This window comes from Opisthocomus hoazin, chromosome 6 (genome assembly GCF_030867145.1).
Source record: "Opisthocomus hoazin isolate bOpiHoa1 chromosome 6, bOpiHoa1.hap1, whole genome shotgun sequence".
In the NCBI taxonomy this organism is placed as follows: Eukaryota; Metazoa; Chordata; class Aves; order Opisthocomiformes; family Opisthocomidae; genus Opisthocomus; species Opisthocomus hoazin.
In genome coordinates this window covers 3,892,765-3,912,664 of record NC_134419.1, presented here as the reverse complement: position 1 = coordinate 3,912,664, position 19,900 = coordinate 3,892,765, and the positions used below count along the sequence as shown (strand labels likewise).

General features: G+C 47.3%; 1 protein-coding gene across 15 annotated transcripts in view; it reads left to right on the top strand.

Moving 5' to 3' along the window:
- The window catches only part of NFIA (nuclear factor I A), a 361,042-nt gene that overhangs the window by 331,715 nt on the left and 9,427 nt on the right, over positions 1–19,900 (top strand). The window lies entirely within an intron of this gene.

Genomic DNA, 19,900 nt, shown 5'->3' with positions numbered 1-19,900 from the left:
GTCAAATCAGAAGCTCAAGTAAACATTTGTGTTTCTTTAGGAGAAGGACGAGGTTTAAATGTGCTTTTTCCAAGCAGTATCAAATTCCCAGGGTCGATTAAGAAAATAGTTGTTGGCAGTTTTGTTAGCAGCTAATTTGAGCCAGACGTTGAAAAAATTAAGTCTGTGCTTAATATCACATTATCATGGGGAGAAGGTATAAAAAAGTGAGCAGAACGAGTGCTTTAGGACAACTGTAGTTTGTAGTTCGAAGTGATAGCTCGACTACGTTACAATTCTTTTAAAGGTCAACCGCAAGAAATATTTGTCATTTTGTTTTGAGCTGGTTGTGATGACTAAAAAGTAGTAATTCAAGTAACGAGCAGACTGGGGAGCACTACTTTTAGCTCTTGTGACTTCCTTCAAGTCGTCTCTATGCATCTGAATAACCAGCGTACAGATTCACGGCTGTCACATGCCACCGTCCGCTGTCTGCATGAAGACAGACTCCTCGTTGCGATGGCTGCAGCACCTACTGAAGATTTTCAGTTTACAGGGCTGCAGCCAGAAGCCTGTGAACACAACATGCTTGCTTGCTGTCTGTTCTTTGCGTACAATTTGTTAGGGGCTTTAGTTTATAGCTCTGTCGACAGCACAGGTTATACTGCATCGAATCCCAAACCTTCTCTGCATTAAATAGGGTCACAGAAAGTACACCAGCAGTGCAGAGCGGGGTTTTAACCCATCAGGTTCTGATTTTTTTTGCATGTCTTAACAAAAAGCAGCCTGCACCCCACTTTTCAGGCCTCTTCCTTTACTCGGTTCATGGACGTGACAAGTTTTCATGCGCCTTCGCATTTAAAAGGTGTTTCTCCAGTCGTTTTGGAAACAACTGGAAAACACAGAAATACACTAAAACGGGGAAACAGGAACGTGAAGGTATACTGTTAAAGTCCTTAAGCATGTGGTCTTTTCCTTCATAGCTCAGGAAACTTGAAACCCTTTAGAGAATGCTACTTACCTTGTCCAGGAGACTTGAAAAACTACTAGTTGGTGAATTGATTATGTAGTAAGACACAACAGTATTAAGTCTCCAAAATATTTTAAACTTATTTGCATCCTGCAGCCTAGGTTTCCCAGAGAAGTTTGTTGACTGTAAACTTTTATCCTCCTTATTTATGACTTAAATCATTTTAAAGTGCTCTAGTCTTACTGTAAGTGCTTCTGTGTAATGCAGTATAGTGAATAACAATGCTGCATGGTGAAAAACAATACTCAAGCACAGCTTTCAATTAAAGTCAAAGATGCTGCAGTGGGTAAGGAGACTGACTTCCAGTCTCGGACTCCAGCTGCATCTCCGTGCTTCTATACATTATTACACCACCACAACCCACTTGATACTAAATATATAATTTATCAGCAAAACTCACTACTTACTCATGAAACAACTCTGAAGTTGACTGTGTTTTAAATCAGAGTAGTGAGGTAAAAATGCCAACTGCAATGATTTGGGATTTACTTAGCATTCCTCTAAACACAGCCATGCTTTTGTATGCTTTTTGCAGGGCATTAGTGTACAGGACGACCACTTAGGATATTTTCAAAATGAAAATATAAAAACACATAGGACTGTGTTATTAAAAGCAGCTGGGGTGGCCGCTTTCCATCAGGATTTTTATAGTACATTCAGAGTCAGCCCGAGCTATGGGTCCTGAGGATCACTAACTGTCAGGCCACACAGCTCCCTGAGACAAGAGGAAGCAGTGAACACTCTGAGCTTCTGAAAGTCAAGCTTAAATGCAAGGGTTAAGCAACTCTTTACTGCTGGAACAACAAAATAAAAATGAAGACGGTATCTGAACATCTGCTTTTTTAAAATTACGGTCCAGCTACAAGCTGTAAGCAAACATTACGGTCAGCTTTTTGGTGGCCCTGATTTTCCCTTCCCACTGGTGGGCCATTTGACTACAGGCACTGGTTGCACACCATCGTTATTGGTCTTAGACTGCTGCAGGAGTGAGTCTGTGCACAGGGATGTGACAGCGCTGTTCGGCAGAAGTCGCATTTCCCATACATGGGCATTCGCGGGCTTTCACAGAACACTGGAAGACAATCACAGACAAATGTACAACAGCATGGCTGGGTCTGAGCTAGGATCGTTCTGTCCTGGGCTGTTTTTAAACAACCAAAACCAGTACATGCCTTTCTTAATGGGCATTATAAAAATTAGCAGTAGACATTTCCATTAGCAGCATGCTCTAATTTATGTCAGATTGCTTCAAGTATAATCCCTTCAAGGAATTTCATAGAATTTATATAATATTTTATTTAGAAAAAGGCCGTCTTCCTGTGTCAACAAAGGTTGTAGCAGGACAGCTCCATGACAGGAGAGACCAGGAAATCAACTGATTGAAGTCAGTAGTTCTGATTCAGTAACAAAAGCCCCCAAAGGGCTGTTGGCTTTGTCTGGCTTTAGCGGCTTCAAAACTTTTCAGTCGGTTTGTTTTCTCAGACCCTGCCTCTGCTTACCCCATCCATCACTCTGCCGCTCCAGCAGCTCACCGCATAATTGTCCTGTCTGGGGGGTTATTTGAATCTAAATTTCTGTTTGAGCTATTAGAAGAAACACTTGACTTGGCATCCTCTGTATACGTCGACAAAAAGGCACAGGTGTTGTAACCTTTGCTTGATAAATCATTTACTTTTGCTACTTGACTCGCAAGCAATATGGGAGCATCAGCTTTTTAACTGCCTTTTCCATATGCAAATCAGAAATACAGTATGCCTGGGGTACACAGTCTTTAGTTTCAAAAGCAAGCTGGTCTAGATAGCTCATGACTAAGTAATAGATACGTCTCTCGTATTGCCAAGGCCTTGTAATAAGGAGAGCGGCAGAGGAATGGGAAACTACCGTCACATTAATTAGGGACTAGCCTATCAGTAGCAACACCACCAATAAAGAATAAAGGGTTCTGAGTTTGGGGTTTTTTTTTTCCCAACCAAGCGATACAAGTAATTGTGAAACACAGGATATGTGCTCAGAGTACGTGCCGCTGCTGACGCTAAACTAGCAACCTGCTCTTTGCCACCAGAGCTTGCTTTGTCACTGGCCGCTCCGAACGGTGCTTGCTGGTCTCTAACGCCCTCGCCTTGCTCTGTGGTACGGAACTCCTTTAGGGATCTGAAGTATTCAGTGTGCTGCAGCTCCACTTCACGCTAAACATTGTTTGCTAGGTTGAGTCCTGTTTGCCACCTACTTACCCTGCGTCTTCCTGGAAATCGTACTTCGGATGCTAAAAACAGCTCCGGAGCAACACGTGCCCGCTCCGTCTAACCCCTCCTACCTGCCAGCAGCCCGCAAGCAGTCCATGTGCCTGACACAGTGAGGGTGTGAGGATGCACAGAGCAGAAGCTGCCTCCCGCGGCAGGCACCTAGGCAGAGGATCAGCTGCTTTGCCACCTGCGATACCAGCTAGATGGTTTTCTTCTCTGCTTAAGAGAGAAAGCGTATCATGCACCCTCTTGACCAGCTGTTTCAGGAAAAATCCCTCTCTAATGTAAACATGATTTATATCAGATCCATCCCAGTTAGTTTCAAAAACTTAGTTAAGTGCAAAACCAAATATTTATTCCCTTACCTTTCTCTAGGAAAAGATAAGACTATTTTGTAGAAGAACAGAAGTAGAAGCTCTTCCTGCTTCTGCCTCTGCCTGATCCCAAAGTTACACTCAGCTGGTGGGTAGGGAGCCAAGGTCTCGTCTTTTCACACTTTCCCTGGTGGGGCCCTGGAGCCAGCCAGCTACAGCAGCGCTTGAGATAGAGCTCAGCCTTTACAACGCAAAACAACCGAAACAAAAAGCCCGTCACTTACCTAGCACACCGCCATAACTTTGGAGAAAAACAAAAAAAATCAAACAAGCTCATCCAGGCAGCAAAATGACGAGTATGAAAACTCGCAAGCGCTGAAGCACAGCCACGCTCTTGCTAGCAGCCTTCTAAAGACCAGGTACAAAAATGCACTGTGAAATACATCTATAAAAGAGTAATACTGCCCTGTAGTAAGTTAGGGGGGAAATTACTGAAGTTTAGCAAAATGTTTATAGTATCAGGAAATTGCGAACTTCTTTAGATCTGCTCCTTTTCTCTGCTTTTCCTGAATTACACAGTGGTGTCTTTGTAGCTTCTTCTTTCAGGCTTTTATTTATCTCTAAAAAACCACCTTATGCCTTAGGTGCATATACAAAACCTTATTGTGCAATTACTTCCTCCTCGAGAGACAAGGGAAAGACTATTTTACTTCCCCACGATCCTCTTAGAAAGCCAACTGCGACCCGCGATTTTTCGCTGGCAGCACTTTAAAACAAAGGGCACGAGGAAAAAAATGAGCTTGACGCTGTGCCCTGTAGGTTAGCAGATGTGAGCGCTGTCAGACCAGGGAGGGAGGCAAATTCCGGAGTAGATGGTCCTTCTGTGATAACAGCCAGCCGCTGCTGCCCAGACACCGGGCTCGGAGGAGCGCGGCGCAGGTGAAGCCCCTCGCCGGGGCCGGCAGCGGCGCGGGCAGGGGGGAAGGCAGGGCAGGAGCCTCGCAGGTCGCGAGGCCCGAAAGCGGGTAGGATTCATAGATCAAAGTCAGCACCTGGAGTGGGAAGCTATTGCCGTTCCTCCGGAGCTATCGCTCCTGCCGCTGAAACCGCCCGGCTGCTCTGTGCCCAGGTTCCATTGCCACCCTATGGAAGAAAGAAACCAGTGCACACATTTTACTTTTGACAAATAAAACCTGCGCCTCGCTTCACGGGGATTTCCCGTTTTTGCTTGTCACCGCACCCCTGCCGCAGCGCCGTGTCCTCTCCACCGTCAGAAGGGGACTCGGAGCTGCCAGACGCACGCACAGCTCGTGTTGATGTGCTCCGTTAATGAGTACCACAAGTCTGGCCTCGGCACCCTGCTCTCTTCCAACCGTTTCCCAGCGCCCGGGAATAGCTCCGGTCAGACAGGCAGCACCGGCTGGCCCGCGGGGAGGAAGGGCAAGGTCGGGATCTCCCGGGAGCAAGGCTAAGGTCGGGATCTCGTGGTATCGCCGCAGCGTGGCTGAGCCACCGCTCCCTTCGCGGAGCAGTTCGTAAGGGGTGCGCGTGGCTCGTACGTTGCAGTGGATGTGCAGAGAACATGAGAGGCTGCAGGAACAAGATCAGGCCTTTTATTTTGGGGTTTTGGAGCAGAACTGTTCATAAGCCAGGTCAGCGCTACTTGTTGCTTAGGTGACTGTTCCACCCCAGGATAAGAATACTTACTTGCAAGGCTGAAGGCACCGCTTGCGTTTGAGTGTGAATGAAGATGAAGAACATTAATTTGGAAGCATTTGTTCAAATCAGTTCAGCCTGCTGAGAACCACATTTATTCCATAAAGTAACCTCCCTAGGCCAGCACGCATGGCTTTGGAAGAAGCTAAAGCTGCTAAGCAGAGACTTCACTGCCACATTCCTTCTCTTGGCAAATAGCAGCAAATGTACTGACAGGTTCAGGACATCATTTAAATGCAGGAATAACATCTCTCCTGGGTAAAGAACAGAAATCTGCAGGGACTAGATATAAAAACATAGTTGTGGGGGTTGTGGGACTGCTACTTTCTAGAGCTGCTGAAGTTAGAGGGATCGCTCTCCTTCCAAACCCAGCAGGGATCCGTGGACTTTCCCATATCGGCAACAAGAAGCGAGGGCCGCTCTCCTCCGACACCCGGAGCAGAGTTACACAGTGCCCGAAGTGCCACCTGAAGTTTAGATTGCTCCTGAGCAGAATGTGGGCCCTATACCCTCACGGGTTGCTTTCCTACTAGAGACTTACAATACATGTAAGAAATGGGAGACCCAAAACAGAGATCAGAAACAGAACCATGACAATGAACAGTTGAGCATGCGAGAAGAGAAAGTTTTATATGTGACCACTTAATTTATACTAACTGCCTGGGCTGAAGGGCGCTGAAGAAGGTTGGGCTCTTGTGGGCTTGAGCCCCGTTATGACTACTGAAAGCTTTGATTCCTGAGCAAAAAATGTTTTGCTGCAGAACCAGTGGCACCAAGCTACTGATGCGTGACCTGAATGGCAGTGCTGTCTTTCATCTTCCACCCAGGAAGCAGCTATACTGTCCTGGTCTTGAGGGTGGCCTGGAAATGGCTCTAAAAATACCGCGTAAGTCTAGAGAGCGTGGATAGAAAATGCAGTGTCAATCTCTATCAAGCATCAGCAGGTCTGAGACCCTGGGAAGCTGAAAGACGATTTCTGATCCTGCCTTTGCTTTGTGTTTGGCCATATGAAACTCTCTCTTCTCTTGTGTTGAAATTAGTCAAGGAAATGTTGGAGGAATCCTGAGCTGAGCTAAAATTGAGGTGGTTCCACCATGACGGGAGCAAGGCGCCCGCACACAGTCGTGGTGCTCTTGATGTGCCCCGCTCACATTATAGCTCCCTGGCCACACGTCCCCAGTCCAGCGCGCGTGTGAACGTGCTGCTCTGATCACAGTTGCTAATGGCAGCCCAGAGTGTGTGCTCCACAGAGAGGAGATACAAAGGTGCCCAGGAATCAGGGTCGCTCCCCAACTCCCCTTCACTGCCTCTTCAGCACGGCGCAAAAAGCCCGGTTAATTGAGCTCTCGCGCAGAGGGGCAGTACGAAATTTCACTCTCAGATCAGTTCATAAAAAGCAGCAGAGAAGAGTATAGCTCAAGAAGAAAGCACATACTGCACTATAAAGGTAAAGATTCATAGAGAACCTCCCAGTACCATCATGCGGCCTTATCTTCAAAGTGGGCTGGAGCCAGATCAGTCCAGAAGCGCCGGGGTTAGTCCTCAGCGGGGGGGATCCTTTGCCTTGTGCTTTTTCTTCCTCCTCCTCGCAGGCTCTGGGGAGCGGTGCAGACTTTTTTTTGGAAACTAGCACTAAGCATCCAGTTTCCAATAGATACAGCGTACAATTATTTACAATGGACACAGACGAATTTCCCAAACTAAGCAATTAAAATTATTGCGTTTTTCCCCCTCCTTACAATAAACAGGAAGCCTGTGCGTAAGGCAGCCTTTCTGGGGGTTTTATGGCCATTACTTACGCTCCACAGTAGGGGAGAAGAGAGAGAAGAAGTAAGTGCGGGCCTGGTGGGAAGAGTTGGCAAATGCAGAAAAATGATGAATGAGCTGGAGAGATTTAATTTCTTACTAAATTCTCTACAAGCTGTGTAACCTTTCTTTAGCTAAACAATTACTCTAAAAGGCAATGATTTTCTGCATTTTCATTGAAAAGTCTTCATAATAACAATGGCCTATGTTCTCCTTCTTGAAGAACTTCTGCCAAAAAGCAGTTTTCTTTTTTCCATTCAGCAGGAAACTTTCTTTTATTTTTATTTTTTCAATCTCATATTCCCCGCTAACATGGATTTACAAGGCCAGCCACTTACTGCATGGGGCTGGGAAGAAGCTTCCCCTCAGGCCAAATCATTTTGGTCCGTCTCCTTTGCAGGGATTCTTCTGTCTTCCTCCCATGAGGAGAGCAGTCGCTGTCAGAGACATAATGCCAGACTCCAGTGGCCATTTAACCTGACAAAACTTGACAGCTCCCATGTTCACAGGTACAGAGTACTTGGAAGAGGGCTCCCAGATTGATTTCTCGATGGACAAGCAGCCGCGCTTGCTGCTGTTGTGGCGGGCGCAGTCAAGACAGGGAGCGGGTGCTGACTTCGGTGTGGTGGGGCAGAGAGTCATCAGATCTTTAAATTCGTCGGCCACGCTACCGACGTGATTGAATCAGAGTGGGGGCTGATCCTCGCTGACCCACAGGGCCCTGTGGGACCATCGTAAGGACTTTGGATGTTGTAAGGACTTTGGAGATGCAGCACGGGCAGAGCACTTTCCTGCTGCGGAGCTGCACATTTATTCAGGATACACACATGCATACGTACACACACACACAAATCAAACAAACAAGTGTAAGGCAGGATTAGAGTTAGGTGCCTCGCACTGCTTTTACTTGACTTGGCCAATTTCCTGGCCACCCCGTGCCCGCCCCCAGCCTCCACTGCAGATAATGCTGTATTGGATTAGTCTGCCGCGCTGCTGCATCAGGTCCCAGATCGATTTATTGACTCTGTCAGAGCGGCTAGTACAGTAATTGTTACAAGAGCAGAATAGAAAGCAAGAATGTGTCCACATAAAATATAAAAATGACGTTTTGTTCGTTCTTTCCTCTTTTGCCCTATAGATCTTCATGTGTTTACACAGTGGAGAGCACTTAAGTTAATCAGCTCCTTCTACATTATTAATTGCGACAGTTAGGGTGCTACATGGCGGCAAACATCTTATTGAAAACATTGATCTGACGCTCACGGCGTGGACCTGAGCAGGTTTTGTATTCCTTCCCTTCTTTTGCAGCTGCTCGAGGGTACTCTCAGACCCTGTTTCTCTGACTGACAATACGCCATCAATGCCATCGATTGCAGAGAGGGGCAGAGAGATGCATGTGAGAAAGAAAGGAGTGCGCAGAGGTCCAGCGTATGCTGTAGGCTGGGAAAGGGGTTGCTGGAAGTTGGTAATCACAATAATTACATGCCTGGCCTGATTTCTCTGTTTTGTAAAGCGTGATGATTTAAGAGTTAAAGTTTCCAAAGTGTTGAAGATTTGCAGAGGTGGCATGATGAGACCTTTTAAAACGCGTGTAGAATATATCTCCTTAAAAAAAGACATATTGACTTTTTACAAGGGTTTTGGAAGTGCCTTTGAAAGACATTTCATGAAAGTTCAGCTTTTGCAGCTGATACCGATATGAGCTCCATAAATTCCGCACAGCCTGACAAACTCTGGTAGGTGTCACATGTGACCTGGATGGAAAAGGTCAGCAGCTGAATTTATGGCTTTTGCATTTACTGGAACCTTAAGATTTTTGCCAACTGCCATATATACTTTTTAACAATTCTGCAATCAAAGGATTAGGACCACAATCCACAATGAAGGTCAAAAATTAAAGGTCACAGTCCCTACATCCTTCCCAATGGACAGGCATTAAGCTACCTCTGTTCTAAGAATCACCTTTGCTTAATGGCCTTGACACGGAGGTCAAGGAATAAATATGCTCCAGAGGTGAACACCTTGCAAAATAGGCTATCTTGCTCTGAAATTAATGCTAAATTCCATAAGAAGGGACAAAAAGATGAGAAGCCATTCCGTAACGGAGAGGGACTCTCCAGTTTGCAGCAGATTTCATGTTCTCAAGATGCTGAAGATCACCTCCCGCAGTGCTGGACTACCCTAGACAAATGTAAATAGCATAGAGGGGAAGAATTTGGGCTTCAAAAGAAATACAGCAAAATGACTAAAAAAACCTGTTTAAATTTAGCAAAGGTGTCTTCTCAGTAAGGATTATTAACAACATGCCAAGTTGTAGCTTTCAGACTTTGCCTGGTTTTAGTTCAGAACAACAAAAGGTATCGCCTTGTTTTAGGCATTTGTATTTATAGTACATTTTACTTGAACAGAGGTAGAACTGGAAAAGTATAATCACAGAATCACACAGAATCACAGAATGGTCGGGGTTGGAAGGGACCTCTTGGGTCATCCAGTCCAACCCCCTGCCCAAGCAGGGTCACCCAGAGCAGGCTGCACAGGACCGCGTCCAGGCGGGTCTGGAATATCTCCAGAGAAGGAGACTCCACAACCTCCCTGGGCAGCCTGGGCCAGGGCTCCGTCACCCTCAGAGGGAAGAAGTTCTTCCTCATGTTCAGCTGGAACTTCCCATGCTCCAGTTTGTGCCCGTTGCCCCTTGTCCTGTCGCTGGGCACCACTGAAAAGAGTCTGGCCCCGTTCTCCTGACACCCACCCTGCAGATATTTAGAGGCATTTCTAAGGTCCCCTCTCAGCCTTCTCTTCTCCGGGCTAAAAAAGGTGAGCTCCCTCAGTCTTTCCTCGCAATAATCCAAAACCGGGATACTTTTAAAAAAAGTAAAAATCTAATATTGATAAATCAAGAAGCTAAATGCAAACATATCTTCTAGGCTTGACTATGTAGCCTTTAGTTACTTTCGTTATTAATATTCAATTTCGAAAACAGTACTGACACTATAATCATAATATTTTTGGATATATTCACTTGCATGACCCATCTCTTACATCATCTGTACAAGCACTAGTTATTACACATGAAGAGATGCAGCTAAATACATTTTAGAAGCCAATGAAAGGTGATTTTAATTATGAGGTAGGAGTAACAAAAATCACTACCAATAAAATGCAGCCAGCTTCAAGGCTGATCACAACAATTTCTGCATTGCTTGGAGCACCTTTATAAACTTCAGGTTGGTCCTTTTGTGCCTGCCTTCCTAATGGCAGTAACAAGGGCTCTTCTTAAATATGACAGCAGAAAAGGTATCTTTTTTTAAAAAAGGGGGCTAAAGTTAGATATGAAATTTGCATGTTGGGTTTTTCATCCTTGCATGTGCTAAACAAGGACATTTGAGATTTTGCAGGAACACTTTTACACGTTATGTTCCGTGTTTGGCTCTTCTCTTTTGTTTTGAAAGGACTTTCTCGTACTCTTTTGGGTTAAAGATCGTGTCTGTGAATCTATGGTGTGGGACCTGCCTGCACATTCATTGGAGTTGTTGAAAGTAGAGATGGAAGATTTGTTACTGGCGGGAGTTTGGTTTAGTAATACAGTAATATTTTTGTGTAGTTATGCTGGTATTTTGCTTATAGCTATGCACAGTAGAATAAATCTAGTCTTTTTCAAATAAGACAAAGGTTAAAATTCATGTTTTCTTTATGAGGAGTGCACGCAGTGCAGTCATCGTGTATCTCTAGAGTTTTTATTTTGTGGCTACAGGTATCACCTCCCAGCGACTCCAGAGCAATCTTCCTTGATGTAGAGATGAGTTGAGTTTGGGGGTTTTCCCAATTTACTGGCACTTTATAAACTCGTCGGCTTCGTAATGGTAATAACAAGGGCAGAATTTGTCCCGGTAATGGTAACGGCTTTATCAGTCCCGTGGATGTTGCGCGAGTCAAACTCGAGTTCAGATTCTTCTCCTGGAGGCTTTTCAGGAATACAAGGTGTAAAGAAGTAACATTTGGAGAAAAGAAAAAAAAAAGGGGGGAGAGCTGTAATTCTCCGTACAATGGAGCAGCTTACTTCCCGAGCACCAAGAGCCACTTCTACAGAGTCTATTTTCAGAGAAAAAGCCTCACATTCAGTGACTCATGAAAGCGAAGAGGCGCCTTTTGATTTTAGGTTCAAGGTTTACATTAGTAATTTTGTCTGTTTTCTCTGTTAGTATTAATTAAATTGAGATAGTTTAATTAGTATTACTAAATTCGATCATTAGTAGCAATTCATTCTGCCTGCCATACTGCACAAATATGATGAAGCAGAAATAACTAAATTGTTTAATTTCATCTCATTTAATGACTTTACACTCCACCAGGACTTTCACTGGCATCTCACAATATGTGTGAAAATCACTCCACGCTAGGCCAAGACCCAGCTCCCTTTAGCCAACCATGTCTAATGCGTCCCTCCTCATCCAAAGGCAGATCGCGTGCTGCTAAGGCTTTTCCCGCTTCGCCGCCGGAGAGCTGGCTGTCTCCGAAGGCTGGGGTGGCTTTTCCCCGCCCCGGCCACCCAGCTCCTGCATCGTCCCGACCCTGATGGCCCCGACGGAGCTGTGTGGGTCTCGTCGGCCGCCACGTCCCTGGACGGGGATCCCTGGGGTGTAAGGGGACAGTCCCGTCGTTGAACCCCACGGGAGCCCAGGCGCGGGGCACGGCCTCCCACTGCTCTTAGAGCGGTTTGTTCGTCTTAGCAAGGTACAAAGCGTGAGGAAAAAGGCAGGCATGAAAAGTTCTCGCGTTCAGGAGGGGTTTTTTGGTCAGCTTAGTGTTCTCTTTTTTAAGGGGAGATTTGGGAAGGGGGGGTTCACTGCTGAATTGATTCCTCTTTATTCCTCCAGCTCGCTGTCTACTTTTATTTTAAGGTCAGTGTGTCAAAAACACCAGAGTTACCTCTGTGCTCTGATTCCTGTCTGTGTTAATTTGGAGACCGATTTTGATCTCCTTGCCCAGTATGCCTAGGACTCGCCAAGCCCCCAGTTCCTCTCCCCTTTCCGCAATCTCTAAACCCCAACCTTCCCCTGCCCGCTTCTTGGACCGTCCCCAGCTCCCACGCTGTCCCTCTGTCCGTCCACCTGCCCGACGCCCACCCCGCTGTCCCGCTGCCCACCGCCCAGCTCCTCGCCAGCACCTCCCGTCCCTCCCCGGCTCTCGCCCTGCTGCCGTCTCCCGGCTTCATTGCTCCTCTGCCTGCTTCACCCGCAGCCGTCCGGCGCCGGAGGCTGTCACCGGGGGTTTCGGAGGGAGCGCTTGCTTTCCCCTCTGCTTCGAGTTATTATCTCCCCTCGCTTTCCTCTTGCGCTGCGTGCTGTCAGGGCAGTCAAGAAAAGCAGCTGAAAACTACCCTTTGTACCCCAAACTCTGCAGCCCGTCCCGTCGGGACCCCTCGAGCCCCTCGCGTCGCTCCGGCCGCTCCGCTGCTCCCCGCCGGCACGGGACGGGGAAGGGGGGTCCTGGGGGCAAACCCCCCGATTCTGTGTGTGCCCCTGCGTGCGCGCGCGCTCCGGCTGTCTCGCTGCACACGCAGCTCGGGAGGCCCGGGCTGGGGGTTGCTTTGCTTTGGATGACTTTCCCCGATTGTCTGAAGCAATAAAAGTAAAGAAACTTTGGGGGGAAACGGTGGTTGCGAGGAGATGGGTTTTGCAGTCCTGGTGCAGGCGAAACTCCTGAGGCTTCAGGGGAGTTTCGCTTGCCTGAGGACCGCAGGAACTGGCTTAAATTGAATAAAACTGTAAGTACAGTACAGGGGACGGGGTAACAAGGAGTTCTGCAAAAGCAACAAAACCAGAGAGCACAATGAAGAATAGAGCGGGTTACGCCGCGGTGAAAGTATGTACTGGTTGTTATAACACCGTGCCTCCAGAATAAATTACGTCCCTTTAAAAAGTAATACTTTAACTGTGGAGCTATATAGAGACAATTAAGACGATATTGTTCTCCTGATTTCCCTCCTCCCCCCCTTCCTCCCTCTCTCTGCAGTAGCTCTGTGGAAACTTTTAATGCTGCAGCTTGAAACTTGGGCCTCTGGGTCTGAAATGCCTGAGAAAGCACTGCGGGCTCTAACTGTAAAACATTCCTTCGGCGGGCCCTGGAAACAGGGCGCGCTGGCGCAGGCGAAGTTCAGAGGGATCACATGTAAATGAGGGCTGGCTGCGGGCTCCCGAGGAGCGTTTCATTTCGCTTAAACCTGAACTTGAACTTGGAAACGCGCTGCCGGAGCCCGGGACGGGGCAGACGGCGGCTGCGAGGGGCTGGGAGCCGGGGCTGCCGCCGGCCCCATGCGCCCGCCGTCAGGGCTGGGGGGTCCCCGTGCACCCCCCGGCTTTGTGCCATGTCCAGGGGACGATGCCAGCACCGGAGATTCGGGACTGGGCTCGCGGAGGTTCCCGAGGGGCTCCCTTTTTTCCTAGCAAAACGCCGGAAAGTCCCGTCGCAGCAGCGTGTGGCGTGAAGTTATAAGCAGATCCAAGCCCCGATGCACGATTTATTTCGTAAAAGGAAAGAAATAAGTGAGATTTAGCCGAACAAATATTAAAGTGTTGCACTCTCTAGGAAATTTAACCGTGCTTCCAGCGGAGGAAAATGAAGGGCTGTCTAAAAAGCGAGGCAGAAAGCGCCGAATTTAAAAACCCCTTCGCAGCGTATTTACTTTCAAATCGCGATAGTGGGTGTAAACCACGAGGCGGGTTTTGAGGTCGTCTTTTTGCTTCTGTGATAAAAGGCGTGCTGCTGTTTTCTTTTGCCCTGGCAAAAGGCAATGCGTGTACCGGGGAGCCGGCGTGTGTCCCCAGGTGTGGCCGCAGAGGTGGCTGCGGCCGGGCCGCAGGCTCTGGGGCAGCGTGTGTCCACCCCCCCAGCTGGACATGCCTGCTGGGTCATATTTTGGTCATATTTTGGTCATTTCTGATTACTCCCGAACAATTTTGGCTGTGTTTATAGCAAAACTTTGAAAGGATGAATGGGCGAAAAAAATTCTTTTTGGCAGGAACTCAGGAAATATCTACAAAGATGTCCTTTCTGGAGCAAGATATTATTTCAGGGTTTGTGTTAGGGTCATTTTTATTCTGTGACAGCGCATAAAGAGAGCGGGACGGAGCAATGAGGTCTGGCATAGCTAAAATCCCTTCTGTGTGTGTGAGGTTATATAGTTTATCAATGCAGAAACCACCACGGGCTTTGAAAAGTAAACAGCTGGCTTGGGTCTGTGCGCTGCGCTTCGGAACTGTCTGCCGGCTTTCAGCAGCTAGCCTGCAATTTTGGGAGGGGGGCAAATATAGAGAGTTTTTCTTTTAAACATGTCAAAAGGTTTCTGCAGCCATTTGTTTGCTTAGTTCCTTTATTTGTTACGATTCTCCTTTCTGTTTCATTTTGGTTTATTTTGCTTTTATAAATGTCTTCGCTGCCACCAGCAAGCCTACAAATAAATAATAAGGGGAAAAAAAAAGTTTCTATCCCAGTCGGAAAACCTTATGGCAGCGACAAATATCGGAGAAAGCCATCGTCTCTCTCAAAGATTTCATCTCACCATCCACTTAATCCGCTTGCTGTACCTCAGATCTCAAGTAACTTTCATACTGTGGGCTCACTTTAATGGATAGAATCTATTTTTCATGAAAAAAGCAGGAAATAAGCTGTCTTTCGTACAAAGATTTACAAAATGTAATCATTGTTGAAATATTCTCTTTGAACTGCCTTGTCCGCAGGGGTGTCTGGCTCCCAATACCCCCGTTTCTTTAGAACACCCTTACAAGTTCTTCTGGTAGATCAGGTACACTGGTGGTTCTGGTCTTTGATGTCTTGAATGAATGAAAGAAAAGCATAATAAAAGAGAGCTGTTGATCAAGCATAAAATACTCTTTAAGCTGACAGAATGGCAGAGTTAACACATTCTAAGCTGCTTTTAGGTTTTTCCTTTTTTCCTCACATTTTCCTGTGCTTTGTGTACAGTGGGGGTTTTTATTTTTTGAAAAGTCTCTGATCTATGTAGTATGCCGTCCTCTAACAAAAACCAAAATGGGATTGTTTCTCTCTCTTTCTCCCTTTCTTTTTCCTCTCTCTCTTTCACGCCACTATCTTTTTTTTCTTTTTTTTTTTTTTTAAACAGCAAGGGTTACGGTTTGGCGTTGCTGCAGTTAGCTTTCAGCGCACGACGCAAAGTTTAAAAGTTATTTTGAAGACTGCAAAGTCAATTTACTAACAAATAAATGCACTTCTTCGCTTAACTGTTTAGAAAACTGGAGGAAAACTGTAACTCGTGAGATGTTCCAAAGTAAAAGGAGGACCCTCTGTCTAAAATCCAAATTGTAAACCGAAAGACAGGGGCATAAAGATGACCTCATTGTGAGAGAACTTTCTTTTAGAGTCAGAGAAAAGGGGAAGTTTTCTTCCTGTAGCTCTAATTTAGGTCTTAAGTTCCCATACATTATTTATACATCATGCTCACAGTGCCAGCCTACTCTGCTTGCTGGATTACATTTCAAACGTTTGCCATTGATAAGTCTTTGCTGTATTACATTCAGGCTAAACGCGAATATGTCATAGCGCCGTCAATCTTTAATCCGCTGCGCTTCAGGTTCGGGTGGCAGGGGGTCCGGCGCTCACAGCATCGCTTTCTACTGGAGAAACATCTGGGGCCAGCTGGGATGCTTTACTGGAACGGTCAGATGTCGGGAACGACGGCAGGAGTTACTGCATGAGTGTGTTTTCATAGGTTTGGGAGGGTTTGGGGTGACTTGGTTAAAAACACTAACTGTTCCCAACTTGAGGTTTGAACCCAAGCAGAAATCTTGCCCGAAGTGAGTTTGTTGGTCCCAGGAGAGAAGTGGTTTGGACTACTATACATTTTTAATAGTCAGCAGGCAGAAGTCCATATTACAAAATTATTGCATGTAATTTAATGCAGTTTGCCACAATTGGCATTCTCGCAGAAGCTATTGGATGCAGAGCTAGTGTACACATCGCCTGGAGACTAGTGTCCCTCCCGGGACGGCTTTTATCTTCCTCGAGACAGGAGAAATACGCTCGCAGTGGGGCGTGCGACTCTCCGGAGTGCAGATGTTGGACAACCAGAAGATTCGCTCACTGTTTTATGTCCCTTTGGGGATGACCAACATGCTACTTATGTCTCTTTCGGTATTGCTTTTTGGAAAATATAATTACTAAATAATTAATCCCAGCTCTAAGAAAATAACTTCCATAGGCACAAAGGTGACCTTGTCTTTAATATTCACCTTCCGGTCTACGCAGTAGGATCAAATTTCGTGCCAGGAGAAACTCTGGAGAAACCAATGGAAAAGGGAGACGAATTCAGACGTGTGGGGTAAAGCAGAGGAGCTGCTGTATCTGCGGGAGCCCTCCAGCCAGTCGCACCAGAAGCTGAATTGCTGCTGCCTTCACTCACCCTGGCAGTCCTTGCGAAATTGCCTCGAAGCCCCGGTTTTGGCCCTGGCTTTCAAACGCCTCGTCGTGGTCAGAGCCCTCCAGGCACCGCCCGCAAGGTGATGTCAAGAGGACTGGTCTGCTGCCTGGCCGTTTGCATTCTCGTTTTACCTTTGCAACCAGAAGGACCCGCCGTCAGGACAAGGGGCGATGGGCACAAACTGGAGCAGAGGAAGTTCCATCTGAACATGAGGAAGAACTTCTTCCCTCTGAGGGTGACGGAGCCCTGGCACAGGCTTCCCAGGGAGGTTGTGGAGTCTCCCTCTCTGGAGATACTCAAGACCTGCCTGGACAAGGTCCTGTGCAGCCTGCTGTAGGTGACCCTACTTCGGCAGGAGGGTTGGACTAGATGACCCACAGAGATCCCTTCCAACCCCGACCATTCTGTGATTCTGTGATTCTGTGTTACCCCGATTCACCTTCCCGGGGTTCATGTTTTTGATTGCCTTGAAGTTCTCGAGATGACTGAAATGTCATCCCCAAACAAAACCACTCAACTGACGCACCGCGGTGCATCCTCGCAGGTGCCCAGCAGCCGTGGCTCGGGCTCAGCTCGGCTGCTCAAACAGCCCCTTTGCCGGCGAGCTCTAAAGCTGCAAGGATTATTTTTTTATTCAGGCTCTTATCAAAGGTGGATTTTCCCGCCCGGGCCCAGGCAGTGATAACTTCCCACAAGCGTGGCCCTGCCCGGGGCAGCAACGGCCGCGGCACTGCGGTGGCCGCGTTTGAAGTCCCGATGGCACCGACCCGTCCCGCCGCCGGGCAGCCGAACCGGGCTGAAACCCGAGGAAAATGGCTAGCGCAGGCCAGGTCTTTGCCCCGAGCGGATTAGGTGAAGAAAAAGCTCCTGTGCGTGGAAGTTGTCAGAGTTTCAAACGTGTGAATGTCCTTAAATAACCTACGTCTGCCGGAGAAAGAAGCCAACTGTCACACCCAGTTCTGGATTCCACATTAACAACCTCCTTCCGCAGCGTTAAACTTTGCCCTTGAGGACTTTTGTTTAACTTTTTAATTCGAAAAACAGATAGGGCGGCTTTACAACCCTCACTTTCTGCGCAAGCTGAAAGGTCTCATTGTTAAGGCAGGAGATGTGCAGGTAGAGGTAAATTTAACAAGTTTGCTGTTTGATTGTCTCCCTGGTTAAAAACACGCGAGCGGTGCCGGGGGTCAGGCTTGGGAGCCGGGGGTGAAGCGCGTCGCGCAGGAAGGCTGGGGGAAGGTGATTTTAATAAACAATGGGCCCGTTCCTGGGCTCCTGACGCAGGCAGAAAGAGTCAGCAGAGGCACCCTCAGCTTCTTTCCGTTTAACTATCCTGAACTGAGGAGCGTTTCCGTGCTGTGCTTCCCGTACAAAGGACCCGGTTGTCAGAAGCGGCTTGAAGATTTCTGCGTGGCTCTGCTGTCTCCAGAAGAGCAGAAGAAACAAATAGACTTGCGCTATCAAAGAAGCGTAATTGCCGTTTCAGACTTCCTGTTTAGGATTCACTCAAGTAGATATTGTTTATGGTTCATAAAACCTGACTACTGTGAGGATCCTCCGACACTGGCACCGCAGAGTTTCAACTTTCATGGTGCTGTAAATTAGGAGGGGGGGGGAAGAAGTGTGATAATACTCCTCCGAGATCAGTAAAGTAGAGCTCTGCAATGGTTAAATGGAATTTTATAAGCACATTCGGTGTGGAACTGTTTTGCATTACATGAGTTGAATACCTTAGAGATGACACACATCTGCAGGCACTTTATTAAATCCTTAGTCAGCACTTTTCAACCTGATGAGATTACTTCTTCATTTGAAGGGAGAAAGGGAAGCGAAGATCTCGTACCGGACTGCAGAATTCTTTCTGCTGTTTCACCTTGAGCGCTGGGGAAGGACAGCGAGATGCTCGGCAGGACAATACAGACCCGTAGCGGCACCGGCGACTGTGCGGCAGGGATTTTACCGAGTAGGACCTTTAGCTCCGGTGGGTTCATTTAGGTCTGAACTCCCTGGGAGAACAGTGCTGCAGAGTAAATAGAGGGGAAATAAAACACCGGCTCTTTTATGAAAACGCGTGGAGATAATATCATCCTGACCGTATGGTGGTAGTACACGTGATTTAAATGGAGATTTTAAATTAAGAAAGGCAATACACCGTTCTCCGTCTGGGAGCAGCCGGATAGGTTACAGCACGTGAAGGGATAAACTGGGTAAGGTGGTTAGACCTGAGAGCACAGCCTGCGCCACGCTGAGCAGCCCTCTGCAAGAAGGCAAAGAACCCTTCAGCCACCCAAACGTAGGGATCCAGGCTGCTTTTTCACCCATCAGAGCCCCATCATCGTCCAAAAACACTTGACAGATGCCAACTAGCAGGGCTCCGTGCGCATAATGCGCTTCCTAGACGTTTTCATTTGGCGCGCGGAGGTCTCCTCTCCCCTGGCGGAGAAGTTTCGCAGGTGCTTCAGGAGGACAATGGTGCTCTTCAGACCTAATCCGGGAAGACTTAGACGTGCACGGGAGGCTTGAGGGGGGATATGAGATCTTAATATCAAAATGATTAGTAGGAAAGGAGGATCATTCTGCGTGCGCGTTTCAGCGGTAAGACGCTCTAAATTAAACCGGTGTCGTGAGAGGGGTGCTGGTGGGATCCAATGGGTGAATGCACTCCCTGCTTGCTGCCCATCAAACATCTCCTCAAAGCGGGGCCGCGGGAGCAGGCGAAGCGGGATGCAGCTGTTTGCGAGGTGCTCCGAGTTCGGATCCGGTAAAGGCAACTTGTCAGGAACGGCGATCCAGAGCCCCGGCGCAGAAGTTTTAAAAAATGGCCGCGCGGTTTGGGTCGATCCTGTAAGGGTTAATGAAGTTCTTCGTTGGTATTAAGGCCGAGCAGTGTCTGCAGGAGTCATATTGACACCCCAGTGCATGGTAACTCTACTCCTTTATTGACATGTTGCTAGTCAGGAGCACAATAGCACTCTGTGTCTGCAAATCATTGCTAAAATCATCTCAAGGAAAAAAAAAAAAAAGTTTGAAAGCCCGGCGCTAGACAAAGGCCCCAGAGCTGCACTGCGCCGCTAAAAACTCCGGAGTCAGCAACTTCTATTGATTAAAAACTAACCTTTAAAGTAACTCGCAGAGTGTGTGGTTAGCATTTAAATTTAAACATGTCATGAGTTGATTTGTGTTACTGAATACCAACTCAGAAGGAGTTACATTCACATCAGATTTTTTTTTTTCTAATTCCCTTAAGCAGCTAAAGTATTTCATGAAATGTCAATAGGGCAGGGGAGAAAAAAAAGGTGTTTTGGAGGGAGGGGACTCGCGCCCAGCCTCGCCGTTTCTTTTCCCATGCAAATAGTCACCC